This window comes from Capra hircus, chromosome 23 (assembly GCF_001704415.2).
Source record: "Capra hircus breed San Clemente chromosome 23, ASM170441v1, whole genome shotgun sequence".
NCBI lineage: Eukaryota > Metazoa > Chordata > Mammalia > Artiodactyla > Bovidae > Capra > Capra hircus.
This window is the reverse complement of record NC_030830.1, coordinates 9,650,651-9,671,879: the sequence shown is the minus strand read 5'-3', so window position 1 is coordinate 9,671,879 and position 21,229 is coordinate 9,650,651. Positions and strand designations below refer to the sequence as shown.

The following is a 21,229-nucleotide window of genomic DNA, read 5'->3' as shown; positions in this document are numbered from 1 at the left end:
GACTGCTTTGGCTACTCAGGGTCTTCTGTGTTTCCATACGAATTGTGAAATTTTTTGTTGTAGTTCTGTGAAAAACGTCATTGGTAATTTGATAGAGGTTGCATTGAATCTGTAGATAGCATTTGGTAGTATAGTCATTTTCACAATATTGATTCTTCCTACCCAGGAACATGGAATATCTCTCCATCTGTTTTATGTTGTCATTGATTTCTTTCACTAGTGTCTTAAAATTTTCTGTGTACAGGTCTTTAGTCTCTTTAGGTAATTTTATTCCTAGATACTTAATTCTTTTTTTTGCAATGGTGAATGGGATTTATTCCTTAATTTCTCTTTCTGATTTTTCATTGTTAGTATTAGAAATGTAAGTGATTTCTGTGTATTAGTTTTGTATCCTGCAACTTTGCCAAATTCACTGATTAGCTCTATTAATTTTCTGATTCTATCTTTTGAGTTTTCTATGTACGGTATCATGTCATCTACAAACAGTGAGAGCTTTACTTCTTCTTTTCTGATCTGGATTGCTTTTATTTCTTTTTCTTCTCTGATTGCTGTAGCTAGGACTTCCAGAACAACATTGAATAATAGTGGTGAAAGTGGACACCTTTCTTGTTCCTGATCTTAGGGGGAATGCTTTCAGTTTTTCACCACTGAGAATAATGTTTGCTGTAGGCTTATCATATGTGGCCTTTACTACATATGAGGTAGGTTCCTTCTATGCCCATTTTTTTAAAGAGATTTTATTGTAATTGGGTGCTAAATTTTGCCAAAGGCTTTTTCTGCATCTATTGAGATGATCATATGGTTTTTATCTTTCAGTTTCTTAATATGGTGTATCCCTTTGACTGGTTTGCATATATTGAAGAATCCTTGCATTCCTGGAATAAACCCAACTTGATCATGGTGTATGAGATTTTTGAATGTGTTGCTGAATTGTTTGCTAAAATTTCGTTGAGGATTTTTGCATCTATGTTCATCAGTGATATTGGCCTGTAGTTTTCTTTTTGTGTGTTGTCTTTGGTTTTGGTATCAGAGTGATGGTGGCCTTGTAGAATGAGTTTGGAAGTGTTCCTTCCTCTGCAATTTTTGGAAAGAGTTTTAGAAGGATAGGCGTTAGTTCTTCTCTAAATGTTTGATAGAATTCTTATGTGAAGCCATCTGGTCCTGGACTTTTTTGGGGGGAGACTTTTGATCACAGCTTCAATTTCAGTGTTTGTAATTGGAGTCATAATTTCTATTTCTTCCTGGTTCAGTCTGGGAAGATTGAACTTTTCTAAGAATCTGTCCATTTCTTCCAGGTTACCCATTTTATTGCCATATAGTCGTTCATAATAGTCTCTTATAATCCTTTGTATTTCTGCATTGTCTCTTGTAACCTCTCCTTTTTCATTTCTAGTTTTGTTGATTTGATTCTTCTCTTTTTTTCTTGATGAGTCTGGCTAAAGGCTTGTCAATTTTGTTTGTCTTCTCAAAGAACCATTTTTTAGTTTTATTCATCTTTTCTATTGTTTCTTTCATTTGCTTTTCATTTATTTCTACTCAGATCTTTATGATTTCTTTCCTTCTACTGCTGCTGCTACTGCTGCTAAGTCGCTTCAGTCGTGTCAACTCTGTGCGACCCCAGAGACGGCAGCCCACCAGGCTCCCCCGTCCCTGGGATTCTCCAGGCAAGAACACTGGAGTGGGTTGCCATTTCCTTCTCCAATGCATGAAAGTGAAGTCGCTCAGTCGTGTCTGACTCTTAGCGACCCCATGGACTGTGGCCCACCAGGCTCCTCCGTCCATGGGATTTTCCAGGCAAGAGTACTGTGGTGGGTGCCAATGCCTTCTCCATTCCTTCTACTAATTTGGGGGTCTTTTTCTTTTTCTAGTTGTTTTAGGTATAAAGTTAGACTGTCTGTTCGATGTTTTTCTTGTTTCTTGAGGTAGGATTTTATTGCTATAAACTCTTAGGACTGCTTTTGCTGCATCCCATAGGTTGTGAGTTGGCATGTTTTCATTGTCATTTGTTTCTAGAAATTTTTTGATTTCCCTTTTGATTTCTTCAGTAACCTGTTGGTTATTTAGAAATGTGTTGTTTAATCTCCATGTGTTTGTGTTTCTCACATTTTTTTTCTTATAATTGGTAGCTAGTCTCATAGCATTGTGGTCAGAGAAGATGCTTGATACAATTTCAATTTCCTTAAATTTACTGAGGTTTGATTTGTGACCCTAGATGTGGTCTATCCTGGAGAATGTTCCATGTGCACTTGAGAAGAAGGTGTTTTCTTCTGCATTTGGATGGAATGTCCTGAAGATATCAATGAGAGCCATCTCATATAATATATCATTTAAGATGTGTTTCCTTACTAATTTTCTGTTTTGATGACCTGTCCACTGGTGTGAGTGGGGGGTTAAAATCTCCTACTCTTACTGTTCTACTGTCAATTTCTCCTTTTATGTCTGCTAGTGTTTGTCTTCTGTATTGAGGTGCTCCTATGTTGGGTGCATAGATATTTGCAACTGTTATGTCTTCCTTTTGGATTGATCCCTTGGTCATTATGTAGTGTCCTTCCTTACCTCTTGTCATCTTTATTTTAAGGTCTATTTTGTCTGATATGAAGATTGCTACTTCAGCTTTCTTTTGCTTCCCATTTGCATGGAATATATTTTTCCATCCTTTCACTTTCAGTCTATATGTGTCTTTAGGTCTGAAGTGGGTTTCTTTTAGACAGCCTATATATGGGTCTTGTTTTTGTATCCATTCAGCCAGGCTGTGTCTTTTGTTTGGAGCGTTTAATCCATTTACATTTAAAGTAATTATTGATATATATGTTCCTACTGCCATTTTTTAAATTGTTTGGGGTTGATTTTGTAGATCTTTTTGCTTCTCTTGTATTTCTTGACTATATAAGTCCCTTTAACATTTGTTATAAAGTTGGTTTGGTGGTACTGACTGAATTCTCTTAACTTTTGCTTGTCTGAAAAGCTTTTTATTTCTCCATCAAGTTTGAATGAGATTATTGCTGGGTACTATAATCTTGGTTGTAGATTTTTCCCTTTCAATACTTTAAATGTATCCTGCCATTCCCTTCTGGCCTGCAGAGTTTCTGTTGAAAGATCAGCTGTTAAGCGTATGGGATTTCCCTTGTATGTTACTTGTTGCTTCTCCCTTGCTGCTTTTAATATTCTTTGTGTTTAGTCTTTGTTAGTTTGATTAGTATGTGTCTTGGCGTGTTTCTCCTTGGGTTTATGCTGTATGGGACTGTGTGCCTCTTGGATTTGATTAACTATTTCCTTTTCCGTGTTGGGGAAATTTTCAACTATAATCTCTTCAAAAATTTTCTCAAACTCTTTGTTTTTCTCTTCTTCTGGGACCCCTATAATTCGAATATTGGTGCATTTGATATTGTCCCAGAGGTCTCTGAGTCTATCTTCGGTTCTTTTCATTCTTTTTTACTTTATTCTGCTCTTCAAATATTATTTTCACCATTTTATCTTCCAGCTCACTGATTCGTTCTTCTGCTTCAGATATTCTGCTATTGATTCCTTCCAGAGTATCTTTAATTTCAGTAATTGTGTTGTTTGTCTCTGTATGTTTATTCTATAATTCTTCTAAGTCTTTGTTAATTGATTCTTGCATTTTCTCCATTTTGTTTTCAAGGTTTTTTGATCATCTTTACTCTCATTATTCTGAATTCTTTTTCAGGTAGTTTGCCTATTTCCTCTTCATTTATTTGGACTTCTGTGTTTCTGGTTTGTTCCTGCCTTTTCATTTTTGTTTTTTTAACTTATTGTGTTTGAGGTCTCCTTTTCCCAGGCTTCAAGGTTGAATTCTTTCTTCCTTTTGGTTTCTGGCCTCTTAAGGTTGATCCATTGGTCTGTGTAAGCTTCGTATAGGGTGAAATTTGTGCCGAGTTTTTGTTTGTTTGTTTTTCCTCTGATGGGCAAGGCTGCTGCTGCTGCTGCTAAGTCTCTTCAGTCGTGTCCTACTCTGTGCGACCCCATAGACGGCAGCCCACCAGGCTCCCCCGTCCCTGGGGTTCTCCAGGCAAGAACACTGGAGTGGGTTGCCATTTCCTTCACCAGTGCATGAAAGTGAAAAGTGACAGTGGCAAGGCTGAGTGAGATAGTGATCCTATCTGCTGATGATTGGGTTTGTATTTTTGTTTTGCTTGTTGTTGAGATGAGGTGTCCTGCACAGGGTGCTGCTGTGGTTGGGTAATGCCCAGTCTTGTATTCAGGTGGTTTCCTTTGTGTGAGTTCTCACTATTTGATACCCCCTAGGGTTAGTTCTCTGGTTGTCTAGGGTCTTGGAGTCAGTGCTCCCACTCCAAAGGTCACGGCTTGATCTTTCTCCAAAGACCAGCCTAGGTCCAATCTACTAAGAGGAATTTCACCTGAAATGAAAAGACCTTTGCTTGAGTTCCAAAAACCAGTGTACAAGAACACAACGGAGATCTCTGACTCAGCAGATACTGGGTATTGCCTGTCACGTGGACAGGCTTCCTTGGATTGCAACAGATGACTAGAGGGTCTGTCCTTGGCAGTGGTCAGCAGAACTCCACACACCACTTCTCTCATGTTATCCCTGGTGGGTGGAAATGGCAGACGGCCAAGTGGAAACTTTCACAGCCCTGCAAACATCAGCACACTAAACACTGCAGACCAGCAGTGCGAGGGAGCTGGATGGTGTGGACCAAATAATCATGTCCCTGGCACATGCCTTCCTTATTAGTTTTGGGCTCCTCTTCCCTTCCTGTTCCAAGGCTTTACTTTCTTTCTCCCTGAGATTCCAGCTCTGTTTCCTGCTCTGTGAACCCCTTGACCGCTAGGTGGAAGAAGAAAGATTTGGATGCTTGGGTGCACAAGCGATGGTTGATTGTGGGTGCCTTGCCAAAGCTGACTTTTATATTCTGGCTCAGAGCTAAGCTACAGCCTTCTGACAGCGAATAATCCTTTGTGTTTACGGGGCGCCTTTCTTCTTGGGAACTTGGAGTGCCTTGCCAAAACGTTCTTATTGATCTTCCCAACAACTTGGTGAGGTATGAAAATGGCAAAAGGTCATAGTCCGGGCACCCGCCTTTTTGCAAGAGCGTCACCTCGGGTGGCTTATTTTGAGGCCATGTTGCAAGTTTGCATCTCAGCTGGGATTGCATCTGAAGTCTCCCAGAATTGGCTTCAACTTTGGGGTGGGGGTGGGGGAAACGCTTGGCTGCACCATGCCGTCTCCTGGGGCAAGAGCAAAAATATCGCATTTCCTTTTTAAGCAAAGTGTACTGGAAAATGGTCTTTGGTGAATTACCCATCAGTCTAATTGATCTTCATTTGTTGCGATAACAAGGGATTTGACGGAGTATTCAGCTTTTTATTTTTTCTTCTGTTCCCACGCTAGATACTTCTCCCTTCTCTGTGAAAGGAAGAAAGAACACACCTAGGCCCAGGAGCACTCCAGCTTCTTGTGGGAAGTCTCCATGGTGAAGTACAAGCTGGGGCTACCTGTGAACTGCACACAGTGAATGTTGTAAGTTAACAAGAGTTGAATCTGCACTGGCTTGCCTTGCAACGGTTTGTGAATCACTGGATGCTTGAGCCAGGGTGCTGAAGACATGTTAGCATTAGCTCTAGGTGATCCTCCAATTAATTTCTTCTTTTTCCTTTTTATTTTTTTAGAGGAGAGGTTCTGTTGTTATTTGCTGTGAACTTGACTTTCTCAGCTTCTATTGGGCACTGCTCATTCTCTCCTGGAATAAAAGGGTGGAAGACAGTGATTATTTCAGCGTAGAGCCAAGTTTATAGCAGCCTCTTTAAACCCGGCTCTGCAGTTCTTTTAGGTTAGTGGGTATAGGGTAAAACCTTTCAGGCTAAGGATTCCCAACCAGGGAATCACACTCTGTCATTATTTTCTTTACATGGAGTTTTTGATTGGAAGGAAATGTTTCAGGCGTTCAAAAATCTGAGGTATGCAAGCTAGTACAGTCAGCTCTTCAGGGTGCTTCTCTTGCTTAAAATTGGCTGATTTATTGGGTTTTGTCAGGCTACTGGGTTGGGATTTTGAGATGAGTGGTTTCTGCATTCAGCTGCTGGTCTCCTTTCATGAGGAGGTATAGGATCCAGTAATTGAAGAGAGCACACTGTGGGCTTCCAGAAGCTTTAGTTCACCACAAAACTTAAGGGTTTGCTCAGCTCTGCTGCTTTCTGGAGATTTTACCTCATTGCTAGACCGTGTTATAAGAAAAAAATGCTTCGAGTTTTGTCCAGGAAAGAATAAAACTACAGGAAATCCAGGCTGGCCTATGAACATATTACCTTCAAATTTTGGAACATGAAGAGCCATCTTTGACTAGGTTTTTTGTGTGTGTGGAAATATCTATCATATATATTTATGCACACACATCTTTATATATTTGTGTGTATTAAATATAAATATATATATACACATATGTATGTGTGTGTATATATATAAATAACTATGCATTAAGTTTTCAGTTTCTTAATAATTTGGTCAGGAAAGTTTTCCAGGCATTTATTACCTTTTTCTTCCAGTTGCATAAACAATTTTGAGAGAGCAAGGAGCAGCGATATGAGGGCATGTATCTGGGAGAAAAAGCATTTACTGTTGAAAAGAAAAATTTCCAGTGAAATTTTACTTCTTGGTTTTCTAAAAATTTGTATTAAATATGAATGTTTATCCATATTTCCCGAGGGTTAAATAGTCATATTAAAATAAGCTTATTGAACTCAAGGACTCCCAGTGCTTCAGGGTAAGTGGGTGATGGGGGATGCTGGTGTTTTCATGGATTCTCATTTTGTACGTATGATCACATTGGTTCTGGTGGAAAGTATAGGGCTCCTAGAATTATTGACCTCAATTCTATTCCTGGTCCTAAGGTCAAGGTCAAGTAAGTTTGCAACCTTGGGCAAGTCACCGACCCCTGCGAAGTGTTGGTTTGTAAGTCTGTGTTGCTCTATGCTGCTTGTTTACTGATGAGTCTCCATCTTAGTTTGGGGTCCCCACAAGCAGCAGAATCTTATTTTAAAAAAAAACTTATTCTAAAAGCTTCTGTCAGTATTAAGGAATAATTTGGGGGGCCCTGTTAGATCTGGGTGCTACTATAGCTGTATGTTTTTCTAGAAAGTATTTCCCAATCAGGTAGCCAACAGAATGCATGTCTGACGATGTTTTTTTAAGCGTCTTTTAACCTAGGAAATAAGTATCTTAGGGAAAAGTGCTGTAGGTTTCAGATTACATTTAAAAGAACAGTGCAGTAACTATAATCAAGATAGCTTTTGTTTCGAATCTGATGGTGTGTGTTTTTGTTTTAAACCGTTGCTTTGAACTGCTCATGTGATACCCTGTCAGACCTCAAACATTAAGTGAGGTTTTCAAAGACATTCTAGAGTGTAAACCTTAAGATGCCACAACTTAAAGTCATTTAAAAATCCTTCTGTAAATGGAATGGGTTGAGCGAGAGGAAGAAAATTCTAAATTCTTTTGAACTCCAAAGGACTTTTTCTTCCAAATTGCATTCGCTTGGGGAGGTGGGGGAAGTCCCAGTTTTCTTAGTAAATTTTGAAGTCAGTAACCCTTTGCAGTCTTGCTCTATTTTTACAGCACTGAGTTAATATTTTGTCCTTATTTTGGTATCCTGGTGTCCCAAGGCCATGCCATTATAATAGAGAAGGCAGGAGATTTTTCAAAGGACGTGAGCTTGCATGTAGATGGAGTATGGTGGAGGGGAGATGAACGTGTTAGTAATAATCATGGCAGCCACTGCAATCAGTGGTGTCGATCCTTAGCAGCTTGTTGTTCCAGACTCACGACCTTTGTCATTCTCTGTTTGTCCCCATCATCCACCTGTCAAATGTCACTGTGGCTCTTGCGGATGGACTTTGCTCCTCAAAGTGTCTCAAACTGGCTCTAAGGTGTGGTATCTTGTACAGAGAGAAGAGGCAAGAAAACTGACCTAGGAATTGGAAGACCTGGATTTTACCCGTGGTGCTGCAATTAACCCTACAGCCTTGACGACCCATTTTATCTTGAGTAATATGAAAAGGTTGAGTGTAATGAGCTCTGATGATTCTTCTAAAGACTCTAACATTGCTTCGAATATCAGCTTTGGATGAGGCGGGCTAGATGGTCACTTTCCCCTGTTTGGCCTCTAAGAGTCAGTGGTCTGGCACAACTTCAGTTTATTGATCCAAGAGCATTTAAAACAGTGAGCACAGTCTTGTGGTTAAAAAAACAAAAAAAGAGTTGTTGTGTGTGTCACCACGACACTACCCTTTGCAGAGGACCCTCCCAGGGACCATGGGACAGTCAAAAGGTGTTCACTTGAGTACTTTTTCTAAGAATGCAGTTTTAGTCATTTAAATTTAGGATCCATACTCATTGGTCTTTTTGAAAATTAAATATGAGCCACTTTTGAAATTTAAGTTTTGAAAAATAATCCACCTCTGTTCTCGAATATTACTTAGTATATAAGCCAGGAGGCCATGATCTAATTCTCTTCTGAGCTGCTCTGCTTTCTTGAGTAAATCTTCTCCAGCTGCCTCTTTAAGCAGCCTTCCCCAACCTATATAAAGCAGCACCCTGTCCCTCTGTGTCCTCTAGCCCAGGGGTCCCCAAACTCCAGGATCTAATGCCTGATAATCTGAGGTGGAGCTGAGGTAATAATAATATGAATAAAGTGCACAGTAAATATTGGAGAAGGAAATGGCAACCCACTCCAGTGTTCTTGCCTAGAGAATCCCAGGGACAGAGCAGCCTGGTGGGCTGCCGTCTGTGGGGTCGCACAGAGTCGGACACGACTGAAGTGACTTAGCAGCAGCTGCACAGTAAATGCAATGTGCTTGAATCGTCCCCAGACCATCTCCCATCCCCTCCTCGGTCTGTGGAAAAATTTTTTTCCACGAACTGGTCCCTGATGCCACCAAGCTTGGGGACTGCTTCTCTAGCCTACTTTTTTTTTTTTCTTTTAAGCACCTTACATTTTATACCTGCATTTGTTAATTGCACCATCTCCTCAACTAGACTGTAAGATCCATGAAAACAGGGATGTTGTTCTTATTATTTTCCTGGTGAATCCATAACGCCTAAATGCAGCTGGTCAATATTTGTTGAGCAACTAAGGACAGAGTGAGCCTTTGCCTGGGTTTCTCCTGTGTGCTCCTAAGCCATTCAGAAAAGAACCCAAAACGGTTCTTACGCTAATGGCTTCAATCTGATAGTAGTTTGGTCAGGCAGAGGGTGACATGCAAAAACTAGCTCGCTGTCTTTTCCTTAGAAGCCGCCGTCAGATGTTTACAATGTATATAAGTCAGTGTGGGAAAGGAAGCTGTTTGTTTTTAAAAAGGCTTCAGGGAACTATCAATAGTGTTTGGGGATTTTCTGATACTTAGATTCTGCCCAATATTTGTGTGTTTCCTCTCCTCTTCCATTTGAGTGGTTTGCTTTATGGGTTGTTTGTGAGCAGCCTGCCCTGGCATTCTGTGAAAGGTGGGGTGTTGTGTTTTATAATCCCATTAGTTTATCACCTTTCATGTTTTCCTTGATTTCCAAAGTGAGAGACGGACTTGGCGTGGCCGGTCTGCCTAGAAACTCACCATTTACTGAGTAGCGTCATTTTCATTTTCTTTCCTTTTGAGAGATGCATACTTTGGAATGAAAGAATAGTGAACTGGTACAAATTGAGTCCATCGAATGTCTCTCTGGTGGGAAGGGAGAAACCAACAATCACTTTCTTAGGGAGGCACTGTCTTCTGTGGCTTTTGAGGATAGCAGGTATCAAGGTTTCTTGAAGTTTTTGTTTATCAACCCCCTTTTCAGGGTGCAGGAGTTACATTATTCCTGGGAAGAAATGGAAAGACTAAAATAAACACCTCTGTGCCTATTTAGACAGCATTATGCTGTCTTTATAAGCTTTGAAAAATGGGAACTGAATTTCTAGTCTCCAGAGTGAGAGAATTACACATACACACTCTAATCAGAGCGATTTGGGAATTTCCCTATGTGTCTGTCAATTTGTACCTTTTAGATTTGCCATCTGTGATACCAATTTTTTTTATGATCTCTAGTGCCTTATCATAGAAAAAAAAACTGAAGTCGATAAAAGGGATCACAAGGGAAGAGATTTTACTATTAGATAAATGAGGGGAAACTCTCATTTTTAAAAATTCTTTGCTTATAATGACCCTACCAGTTGACCTGCATGTTATAAAGGCAAAGAGGCTCTCATATTTCATGCAAGCACTCTGGGTGTTCTTTATGCAGCCTCAAGTCTTCTAGAGTTTTCTCTGCCACCCATTTCTTTCCCTTTCCCAAACCTCCTCCAGTTGCTTCTTCTAGATGGCCTCACCCATGCGTGCCCGTTGCTGCCTTGCAGCGGGTGGTGGTGTTGGGGGCTCTGCATGAGCTGCTGAGCACTGAGAATTGATGTCAGCCCTACTTCCTGAGTTGCTCGGCCGAGGGCAGCCCATCCCAGGCACACCTGTTTTCCTCGACATCCTCTTCCCCACCTGCTCGGCCTACTTGCCTCAGCTGTTTCGGCAGCAAAAACGTTCATGTATCTTCTGCAGTGTTTTGTCCTGTACAGGAACGTGTCCACAGCCTAGTCAGACCGCTTTCTAACAGCGTAGTGCTGAAGTAAAAAGGTTTTATGTTCTATTTACTGTTTCGAATTCACTGACTGGATCCTATTTATGAAAAGACTGGTGTGCTCAGGCCTGTGAGGGAGGCAGGGGTGAGTCATCTGTATTCACTGCCCTCTGGGATTTTCCCTCCCACTGCGCTGGTCAGTGCTGGTCAGCACAGAGTCTGTGTTCCAAAGCGGGTGTGAGTACGATTCCTGAGACTTGGGTTTTCAGAGAAGGAAGGATTCACAGACAGCTGAGCATCTGAATTCAGCCTTGAAACGGGGGTTGGATTTCAACCCCATATGTGTGTGTGTTTTGAGAAGGTGACAGAGCGAGAGAAGATAACACAGGTCTTTTTGTTAACTGCTGCTTCACCTGGGCAGGTGAGACCTCAGAAGCATCTCTCCGTGAGGACTGATGTGCTGTGACCGCTGATCCAGACGTGGAGTGGGGGCTTAGGGCACGTGGGACCCATTCCTCTTCGGGGTCATTTTATGTATTTATAAGCAATAGCTGAAACAAGAATTTGGGTCACTTAAAGAAGCGGTATCTCCCCAACCTGTGTAAAATGTAGTGTTTTCAACTGAACTTCAGGCTGAAACCACACCCAGGACTAAAACTGTTATTTCTCAAGTGGAGTGCCTTTGAAGCGCTCACTGTGGAAGAATCTGTGTACACCGAAGGCAGGGCGAGGATGACTGGATGGGGGTGATGCCCAGGACGGGGAATCTTAAGCCACTGCAAATTCTTCCAGACAGAGATCAAATCTGTCTCCTACTTGGTAACATGGAGACCGATCAGCTCTACCACCTTTGTTATAACTATGTATGAATATGATGGTCATGTATAAATATGACCGATGGATGTCTTTCTCTCCAAGTATATCATATCATAGTAGTATTTTCATTCTTCCCCTAAAAGACTGTTGTTTCTCTTTTGTTTTCTTAGAGGAAAGAGTGAGGCACAGATAGGGACTAAATGACATCGTTTTGTCATAAAGCCAAAACAAAATCTAATGGTTCTTACCAGCAAACATATCAATTCTGGGGACAGATGTATAAAGACAAATGAATAATTTCACTCTTTTAATTTCCCACATTTTTAACTTTTGTGAAACAATCATTTTTTTTTTAAAGAAAATCATTTATCCCTCCCTCCCTCAACATTTCATATTAAATTTCCAGTGCTTAGCTATGTAGGTGGACTTGTAGAGTGAAAGAATGAATCCATCTTCTCTGTGTCCTGAGCATGTTGTTAACCTTTTGCAGACCCCTGAATAAGAATATTATATAATTTTTAAAAAAAAGCCTTTTGCAACAGGTATAAGCTGCTTTTAAGGTGAGATAGTAAAATTAGCTGTTTGACATCTGTGTTGGAGGATGTTAGTGTCTCAGTGTCAGTTCTTCTATTTTTTAAGATATTTATTTGGCTTTGCTGGGTCTTAGTTGCATCCAGCATGATCTTTAGTTGCAGCATGTGGGATCTAGTTCCCCGACCAGGGGTTCAGTGCAGGTTCAACCTGAGCCCCCTGCATTGGGAGCGCAGAGTCTTAGCCAATGGACCACCAGGGAAGTCCCCAGTTTTCTATTTGTGCTTCTGTTCTGAAACTACTTCCTTAAGTAGACTCCCCCAAAGTAGAAACCTTAATGGGATACAAATGGCGACCTCCTTCAGAATCTTTTTATTGCCAAAACTCAGTTAAGTTCTAGTCATGCTCTTTGGACTCTTCAGCATCTTATTCCACCTCTAACTCGCACATCTTATCACACAATACCTTTATCACACGTCTTATGTCCTTCTGGCCACAAGTGTCTAGCATTAGGACCTGTCCATAGTGCCAGCAGAATTCACTGCTTGAGACCCCTGCCCGGGTAGGTGCTGCGCTACATCTTTCATTCTGGACATAAGCCATCCTCACATCGGGACGTCGATGTTTTGCATATTTGGAAATGAAAATGCTCTTGCTAAAATTATTTTCTAAAAATTTTGTATTAGGTGGCTCTTCATTTTTCTTTTTCCCCCCGTAGCCTTTGCAGCTTGCATACAACTGAAAAATTGTAATTCCTCCAGGGCTAACATCCAAGACTTTGATAGGCAGTCTTAATGCCTGGGCCTCCTATGAGTTGCTGCCCATTCTAAGCATCGTAAGACTTACCTTGCAGAACAAAGAGAACTGGACCCAAAGGTCGTCCCCTTCTTCTGACCTGGCAAGCTCTTCTTTCCCAGTGTCCTTTGTCTTTTCCTCTTTGTTCTCCAAGAAAAGGGAGGGAAGAGGTTAGGATGCTATTGTTCAGAACGGGGACAGCTATTGCTTGTACAAACAGACTTCCTTTCCCTTTCTTTGGCAACTTCCGTTGTTCTACCTGTTTCTGGCTCTCCTCCTTCCGCTGTGAGCAACCTTTCTCCCTCGCCCCACTTTCAGGAGACTAATAAATTAAATATACAAGTGTCATTTGGTTCCTGTGAATCTACCAGCTCACATAATTCCGAACAGTCATTCAGCCTCTATCTTCAGTGAGGCTTTGGCCCTTTCTCTGTCACCACCGCATCAAGCACGTGTGTAGATTAAGGGTAGTACGTCAACGTGAGAGCTCTTTGCTGGGTTATGTTAGTCCATCACTCCTTTAGTGGAGCAGATTAGCTGCCAATTGGTATCTTGTTGCTGTCATTGGAGTTTGCAGTCCAGGTCCCCAGCTCTGCTGGCGATCTATTTCTGAGCCCCAGCGATGACGCCAGTTGTCCTGGCAACTGCTGGCTGGCGCATCCGTAAAGGCCAGCAGAGGAATGGCAGTGGACGAGGGTGGCCTCCAGAGGGTTGGAAGGGAGTTGGCAGTCACCTTGCTCAAAGAGGATTTCCTCCATCTGGGCTGGCCTCCAGGAAGAAGATGTCCGTATCATGGGAGTGTCACTTGGGACTGTGAACCACATGGTCTTTCTCGTCCAGATAGCATCCCGTGGAGAATAACAAACTGATTAGCGGCTGATCTAGGCAGAGTGTGGGGACTGCCAGAGCAGGGTGCTAGGTGATCTCAGGATGTTTGATGGTATCTGTTTTTCTTGTGAATCGGGTTAACATTCCTGTTGTTCATCAGCACTGGTGTTCAGAGTTGGGGACATGGGTAGATGTTTGGGCAGAGTCAGAGGTCAAGAGAGGAGGGTTGAAGGGAAACACCACAGTGGATCTTGACTCCTTGTCCTGTTGACAGGTCTGGCCTAAAAACAGTTGAGTGTAACTAGAGCTCTCTGACTGGGCTCCAGTAATTATCTGTATTTGCAGCATTGCAAAGGAGCACCCCTTGTCCTCTTCTCTGTAATTCCTCTCCTCCTCCCTTGATGTCAAGTTGAATTGGCACTAAATGACTTGCCCCTCCCTCCTGATTTGGATCCAAAAGAACACAGAAGCTTTCTATCTTAAAGTCCCTCACTTAGTTGGCCTTGCCTTGATTGAGTCTAAAATTGGGCAGTCAACTCTCTCTCTCTCTCTCTCATACACACACACACACACACACACACACACACACACAGCAAAGGTGGGTCTACCTGCAGAATTTGGGTGCTGAGGAGCAAGGGAATCTGGTGAGAGAGATATCCCCAAAACAGCTGAAACCCACAAATGACATAAAATATTATTAGTACTTAGTATTTGCTGAGATAATAGCACGTACCTGTGTCTTCAGGATGGGGAAGCCAGTTAGGGTGTAACCAGATATTTCTAGCACATTTTACTGTTTGCTGTTTGCATGCTTAGTTTCATCCAGCTCTTTGCAACCCCATGGGGTATAGCCCTCCAGGCTCCTCTGTCCATGGGATTTTCCAGGCAAGAAGATTTGTGTGGATTGCCATTTCCTTCTCCAAGGAATCTTCCTCGACCAGGGATCGAACCTGGGTCTGCTGCATTAGCAGGCAGATTCTTTACCATCTGGGAAGCCCAGCACATTTATATTCAACATATATAAATGCCCCCTTTCATAGCTAGAATAAGGATAAATGTTGAAGATGTGGAACTGAAATTAACAGAAATACTATTTGGAGGAAAAAAGAAACTCCATGGGAGTTGATTGTACTTTCAGAAAATCCTATGTTTCCAAGATGTTTCTTGAATAAATCAGTTTTGTTTAACAAGCATGTGGTGTGCTCAACCAGGTCATTATTTTAAGTTGTTGAAAGGGTTTAATTCTCGAAGACATTGTATGTTTCTCAAACGATAAATACCTCTTAGGTGCATTTTGATACAGTGGAGAAACAAGGTTGATTTTTTTTTTAAAAAGTATCATTGTGTAACTCTTAATTCAATATCTGATGCTAAATAGTCATCATTCTTCATGGTACACAGGCAATGAAATCAGCTCTCTCATATTGATATGAATAATAGATACAGACTGTGAATCACATTAAAGTTGGAAGATTAAAATCCTTCTCTAGGTTGGTTGCTTTTTTAAAAGAAATCTGGAGAAGCAGATGAGAGCCCAATTAGGACTCATGAGCTTTATGCTACTTTTTTTTTTTTTTCACAACCTATCTAGATATACAGTAATTGGAAGCACACCTAGTACAGAAAGACTGGGTTATCTCTCCCTCTTGAATTTGTTGTAAGTCACAGAGCTAGGTGTGAATCTAAATATTAATAACTCAAGGAGAAGATGGGGATGCCCGGGGCTTGGTGCAGAAGCATCAGACTGAGGATGGACACCTGGGTCTTTCCCTTCCACCCCTGTGAGACCCAGGACAAGCCACTTTCTTTCTCTGTGCTCCTATTCCCATTTCTTCCAAAGGAAGGTAGTTCTTTATTCCACTGGACAGCATCAGATTTAAAGGTATTCATCCAACTAAGGACTTTTGGACTCAAAAGTATAGTGTTAGTCACTCAGTTCTGACTCTTTGTGATCCCGTGGACTGTACCGTGCCAGGCTCCTCTGTCCATGGAGTTCTCCAGGCTTGAATACTGAAGTGGGTTGCCATTCCCTTCTCCAGGGGATCTTCCTGACCCATAGATCGAACCCAGGTCTCCTGCATTGCAGGCAGATTCGTTGCCATCTGAGCTACAGGGACGCATACCTGGATTCAAATCCTAGATCTGCTGCCCAATAGCTGTGTGTGTCCCCGAGGAAACTGCTCAACTTCTCTGAGTCTTACTTACCTCATCTGTGAAATAGGGCTGGTCATACCTATGCCGCAGAATTGTTGAGAGAACTGAATGAGATGATGTGTGCTAAATATTAGCCCAGAGATTGCTCCCTAGTAACCATGGCAGCTATAATGCTGTTACAATAATAAATTGCACAGAACAAAATGTATCGTGAGGTGTTGCTGAAACAAACAGGTGAACAGAACAGGTGAACCACTGAAACTTGCTAGCCTCTTGGTTGTGGAGATGTTTCCTCTGTAATGGGAACTGTCATTAACTGTCAGTGTCTTTGCATTGCCAGTGAAGTCGGTTATGTCTTGTCAAAGTCTTCTGCTTCTTTGACAATGTATAGTAGAGTAATTATGATGGTGAAGGTGGTAGCGTTTGTCAGAATTATCCATGTGCATAGTCTAAGGGGCCTTGGTATTTTAGGTAAATTTTTTAGCATTAGTCAAACTGAAAGACACAGTGAGTTTGGAAGAGACACTAGTCTTGTCTCTAAAAAGAGTAGGGAGATTCCCAAAAGCTATTGATATGAGGGGAACTCTGAGAAAGAAAAACTACAGTATTTTGATGTAGCCACCGTGTCTAGGTGGAGATAGGTGAAAATCACCTGGGCTAATTCTTTGACATTAAAGACAGAATAAGTCAGAAGATGGAGGTATACATTCCTGTATCTTCTTCCAGCAAATATTTACCTGGTGTGTGCACTAAGGAAAGCTTCCGTAACAGCTAAAAAAGCTTCCAGTCACTGGAAAGAGAGGTGAGAAGATAAGCGATTCCTATCTTTTAGTGGCACCCAGAGGATGCTATGGATGCAGACCAATGTGGCATCTTCTGGGCTCAGAAGTCTTCACCCCTAGACCTGACGAACTGACAGATGTTAACTCGGAAACAAAGTGGGTATATCATTTGGCATACATATGTAACTAGCCACCCCAACGTTTAATGACTTGAGACATCAAACATGTATTGTGAGCCAGCCGGGCTATTCCATCTAGGCTGGGTAGCTTGACTAGGACTGGTTGGTCCATGATGACCTCCCTCTTATGTCCAGCTGTTGTAAGGCTGGTTGAGGGGCAGGACCATCCACTGGGACAGCTTGTCCCTGCTTCACATGGTCACTCATCCTCCAGGCAGCTCATCTGAGCTTTCATATTGTGGTCTCAGAGAGCAGCGAGAGAGGACAAAGTCCAGCATGCAAGTGCTTTTAAACCTCTCCTTGGAAAATCTTTGCTAATCTCCCTGTGGCCAAAGCAAGTCATCTAATAAGTTCAGATTCAAGGGATAGGGGAAGCATGGGCATTAACTTTGGTTGATTGCATGGGGGACGCCGTGTGCCAAGCTCAGAGATGGGAGAGAATGTGCCATCTTGGAAAAGTGTACAGAGTCCAGAATGTCTAGAGCAAAGCAGGGGAGAAGTGGCAAGGGACGGGCCAGATCACCAAGAGCTGCTTTTCAGGAAGCTCTGCGGAGGAGTTTGAAATCTATCTTAAAGACAGGAGAGGAGTCCTTGAAAGATTTGTGCTAGGATGTGGACATAATCAATTCCATATGTAAAAACATGGGTGATGGCAAATGCCTAAAAGCATTTGTCAGCCTAGACAGTTTGGGGAAGTTTCCAAACTTTCTAATCCCAACCTAGACGTCCCAGGGATTGCTGGAGAAGACAGAAATGCTGCAGCTGAGAGGTGCTTCCAAGTTGACATATGCTGTCTAAACAGAGACCAGAAAAGAGGATGCAGAGCCTCCTGGCAGGTCAGGAAGCTCAGAGGCTCAGGTGATGGGCAGTGTCTCGGTGAAGTCTGCCGGGAGGGCCCGGAACCTGTGAAGGGGGTTGGACCATGCGGGCAGTGTTCATCGCATCTCTTCCTGATGGGATCCTGCCCGGCTTCTGATGGGTTACTGATGGGTTGATTGAAAGACTCATTTTAAAAATGTGTCTTTGCCTGGTAGGTAATGTTACAGTGTCACTCCAGCTGAAGACTCTTCTTGCCAACTGGTTTCCCTGTTACCTCAAAATAGGCAGTATGTTCCAGGGGCTCTCGGACCCCCTAAAAAATCCTTCTCTATCCTTGGATGGGACCAGGGCTCACTCATTAATTTCAAGAACTGACCTTTTAACTATGCTATTCAGTGTCACTCTTTAAAAATACTAAAATAGAAGTGACTGTTTCATTTCACTAAATTCAAGTCACCGAGACCGAGAACTTGTGGTTTTCACCAGGCTGTTTGGGACCCAGTTTGTTGTCACCGAAACTGTGTCATATTGGGCAGGAGTTGGCATGATCCTGTTCAGGCCTGGAGGTTATAGCTCCGATGTGGAAAGTGCTATCTTTTATAGATTGAAAAAAAAAAAAAAAGAGGCAGGGACACCTAAATGTGTATTAAGCAGATAATAATTTGCCATGTTTTCTTTTTAATTTTCCAGTTAAAAGAAAAAGGGGGGAAGTACAGAAGAGCGTGGACAGGGTGGTGCAGGCTGCAGTCGGGGGGGCCTCTGAGTTCTACTCTTTGCCCTTGAGGGACACCTTCCCTGACCGTCACACTGACAGCGAGTGAAAATCAAGGGGAGAGAGGAGGACGAGACAAGGAGGACTGAAAGCCCAGAGCCCAGTCCTCCGGGAGCAGGCAGGCCGCTGTTGAAGCTCAGAGTCCTGTATTTTCTCCACTTAGAGAGTTTCAAAACCAACCTCTGGTGAGGATCCTTAATGGTATTAGCTCTTTATTTTGTGCTCACTGATACAAGTGTTGGGTAACCACCAAAGTCAATTGAGGGGACAGCTTTGCCCCTTTGGGACTGGAGACTTTGCCCTTGTTCTTGGCAGGCCTGATCTCCAGGCACTGCTACTTGAATGGGACACATTTTCAAACAGGAGAGGGTTTCAGAAACTCTGATGCAGGGTCAGAGGCAATAGAGGCATTTGTTTGCTCCTGAGAAACAGCTAGCATTTTAAACGTTTTTAGCAGAATGTCTCAAACGATTATGTAAAGGAAGGGAACCTCAGAATTTAAAATGTCCCAACGGGGTGAGCTTCACTGTTCTGTGAAATAGAAATGAAAATGTGGTGTGTTGGGGAATTCTCTACATGTAATATATAAATATATATAAAATCTATTTATCTGGCTGTGCCGGATCTTTGCTGTGGCATGCGGACTCTTAGCTGCACCCTGTGGGATCCACTGACTAGGCACTGAACCCAGGCCCCCTGCATTGGGAGTGTGGAGTCTTAGCCACTGGACCACCAGGAAAGTCCCACTGGGGAATTCTCGAGTCTACTTACTTGCTTTACTGGAGGATCACTGGACAAACACTGACTGATTGTATCTGATCCTGAGAGGAAGATATGATTACTGTGCTCAGCCTGGTGACGTCACAGAGCCTAGAACGATGCCAGGTGAGGGAGGGAGCCCAGCCGCGTGGATCAAGGAAGGTCCAACTCCTATATTCTTTCAGTACAAGCAGGACCTTCTGGGAGGTTTGTCATAAAATATTAATCAAAATAATATACATCTCTTTACAGATACCTATTCAGTCTGTCCGAGCATGTGCAGCGTATGAAGGAGGAAAATAGAATCTTATTTTGAAAGCGGGGTGAAGATGGCAGTGTGTTTGCTGCCACCTGTGTGTTATTTCACAGGTTTTGTCAGCTTATTTCCTCACCCACCTGTGCTTTCTCCAGTACCTTAAGCAATGTAACAAGGCTAGGAATCCACCAGGGACATGGGTACACAATTAAAATGAACGCTGATCAAAACCACCTCCTGTTATACATTTTTTGAGAAGTTTTAATAATATTGCTGAAGTCTGAACAGGTGGAACTTTCTTTGAAGCTCCTTGATGAATATCCAGAGGTAGTCACTGTCAGCTAAGCGGGTGTGGAGACTGGAATGCCTGATAAGTATTCTGAGTGTCTTACAATGGGAGACAGGCTATCCCGTTCAGAATATGGTTGCTTCTCTCCATTTTAGGTAATCACAGTAGATTCTCTCTCTCTGTCTCTCCCTCTCTCAAACACAAACATACATAGACACCTATTCCCCTGGTATGCTCTACTGAAGGCAGACCAGCTACAGAGGGGCGGGATGACTCCAGAGAGCATGGCAGCCTTCATACAGCTAACTTTCTGGGCCCAGATTCTAGGATAACGGGCATAAGGTTAAAGCCCTTCTGATCCGGTCTCTTATCTCTTACACTGTTCACAAATCTGGATTTGTTGCACCTAACCTCTTCGTTGCAGCCGACTCAGAAATGCAGAGCTCTGAAGCCTATGTATTTACTTATTTCATCTCAATCTTAGATTTGCTGGCCGTACTTCAGTTCACAAAATTGAAGACTCCAAATTAGTTTCCATGATGAAATATGGGGCCAGAGTTGAAAATTGTTCAGCAGAAGCCACATTTGATCTTTGGATAAAACTCCATCCAGGTTCTGCCTTGGGACGTTTTGCATTGCTGGGAGCCTTTTCAGACAGAAGGGAGAGAGACAGGATGAGAAAGCAGAGCTAGGTGTCCGTGAACACCTGTGTCAAAAGATCATAGGTGGCGTGGGGAGAATTTCCAAGTAACACCACTGGATTTCAGCGGTTCCTGCGGACCCTTGGCTTTCACTGTCTGGACTCCCTCCTCTGTGTTGGACCTCATCTTTCTCTCTCCCAGATGCCTCCAATCAGTTCATGCACCTTGACTGAGCTGGGGAGAAACAGTCTGGTAACAACATATTAAGCTGATAGGGACCTCAGCCAGAATAGTCACACTTTACAAAAGCTCAGGGATTCAGGATTGAGATTTTTCAATGGTGGAATTTCAGCTGATTGTGGAGGATCCTTTAGGTGTCATTTTTTCAAACATAATAGGAAGCAAGCACCTGCCCATCTAGTCAATACATGCTATCCATTCTTGTCTTCTGTGCTATAAATTTCCATGTATAATAACTGACAGCAATCTTTATAATACTCTTAAGAACTTTGCATATAAATTTCAAAGCTATGGTATGCTTCACCAACTTTCTTTTGTTCTCAGTTTTTAAAAATTGTGAGTAAAATACACACAACACAATTTACCATCTTAACCGTTTTTGGATTTTTGGTTGTTATGTACATTAAAAAAAATTTTTTAAATGTTTTATTTTGGGGTATACCTGACTAATGTTGTGATAATTGCAGGTGAACAGTGAAGGGACCTGGCCATGCGTATCGTCTTAACCATTTTTAAATGTATAGTGCAGTGGTATTAAGTACATTAGCATTGTCGTGAAACCATCACCACCATCCCAGAATGCTTTTCACCTTGAAAATGGAAACTCTTTACCATCAAACACTAACTGCATTCTCCCTTCTCCTAGCCGCTGGCAAGCACCATTCTGCCTTCTGTCTTCTCTGTACCTCACACAAGTGGAATCCTACAGTGCATGTCTTTTTACGACTAATTTACTTCATCTTGCATAATGCCCTCAAGGTTCATCTATGTTGGGGGCATGTGTCAGAACCTCTT

The 21,229-nt window shown here is 42.3% G+C and overlaps 1 protein-coding gene across 9 annotated transcripts in view; it reads left to right on the top strand.

Moving 5' to 3' along the window:
- ATXN1 (ataxin 1) overlaps nucleotides 1-21,229 on the top strand; it is a 421,786-nt gene that overhangs the window by 274,079 nt on the left and 126,478 nt on the right. For all 9 annotated transcript variants that reach the window (XM_018038742.1, XM_018038750.1, XM_018038743.1 and 6 more), the window contains one exon: nucleotides 5,372-5,500. The gene's annotated coding sequence lies outside the window, so the exon portion shown is untranslated. The remainder of the gene's footprint in view (nucleotides 1-5,371; nucleotides 5,501-21,229) is intronic.